The sequence below is a fragment of the Mchenga conophoros genome, linkage group LG19 (assembly GCF_057382185.1).
Source record: "Mchenga conophoros isolate Kocher_MC1m ecotype Shallow Benthic linkage group LG19, M_conophoros_male_GT1.1, whole genome shotgun sequence".
NCBI classification, from domain to species: Eukaryota; Metazoa; Chordata; class Actinopteri; order Cichliformes; family Cichlidae; genus Mchenga; species Mchenga conophoros.
In genome coordinates this window covers 14,172,571-14,173,606 of record NC_140544.1, presented here as the reverse complement: position 1 = coordinate 14,173,606, position 1,036 = coordinate 14,172,571, and the positions used below count along the sequence as shown (strand labels likewise).

The window sequence follows — 1,036 nt, the reverse complement described above, 5'->3', positions numbered from 1 at the left end:
TTCAATGATCAACAAATTCACAATTTATTAATAATTATTTAAAACACCATATAAAAGCACAATCATAAATATTCAAATACAAATATGCTTAAAAAGGTATTCAGAGCTGAGGCTTACCAGTGGAGGGGCAGGGATGCCACACACAAACTAAAGAAAGAAAACACACCCAAAACACAAGTGCAGCACACTATCACACACACACTCACACTAATAAACTAAACAAGGCAGGTGTGTACACTCAAGGGATCCCACCACCAAGGCACCCTAGTCTCCTCCACGTCGGCACTCCGCATCTGAATAAAAGAAACAAAGAAAATGTTAATATATTACAACAAACTAATGTGTAGCACCGGGGGATAACCCAACTGCAGGACCACACTGGTGATCTACAGCTAGAAAAAGGGCCTCCCACCAGTGGTGTAACAGAGAATCCAAACTACAAATCAAAAAGCAATAAAACAACATACAATCTGAATAAAACTCTAAAATCTGGAGCAAACGGAATCGCCGTACTGCTCCAACTTGCCGTCCACACGACGATAAGTTAACAGTCAATCAATATGCACGCCAGCTGACTCCGATAACCGGCATGCATATGGCCGTTGTCCACGCCGACGTCCACTGTAAAAGCTGACAGCAGCAGGGAAAGAATTCTCACAACGGGAACAGACGGTAAAAGCACAGCAAGGCAAAACAGCAGCACTTCAGTTCACGTAGCTTGGCGCAAAACTAAGGCCCACACTTCCTGCGAAACATAATAAATAATTACTATAAAAGAACAATAGAAGGCAGAGAGCGTAACAAAAGTTGATTACGTACCAAGTAAGCCGGGTCATAGAATGTAAGCAGAATAGCTCAGAGGAGGCTTCTATAGCTACGACCAGCCGCGATGGAGACTTTAGAGGAGTAACCCACAAACGATCTCTACCACACCGAGGAAGTCAGGTGACCAAAAAGGAGATCACAGGCAAGCAATGCAGAGACACTCAAATGGCCACTATTTATACCAGCGCCCCCTAATGGGCCAGGCTGAAAG

At 43.7% G+C, this 1,036-nt stretch overlaps 1 long non-coding RNA gene across 1 annotated transcript; it reads right to left on the bottom strand.

The window, feature by feature from the left end:
- LOC146551901 (uncharacterized) lies at positions 1 to 1,036 on the bottom strand. Its single transcript, XR_014889973.1, has 2 exons — positions 820 to 1,036; positions 1 to 745 (listed from the first exon to the last, which is right to left on the bottom strand). It is a non-coding gene; the product is annotated as an uncharacterized LOC146551901 (long non-coding RNA).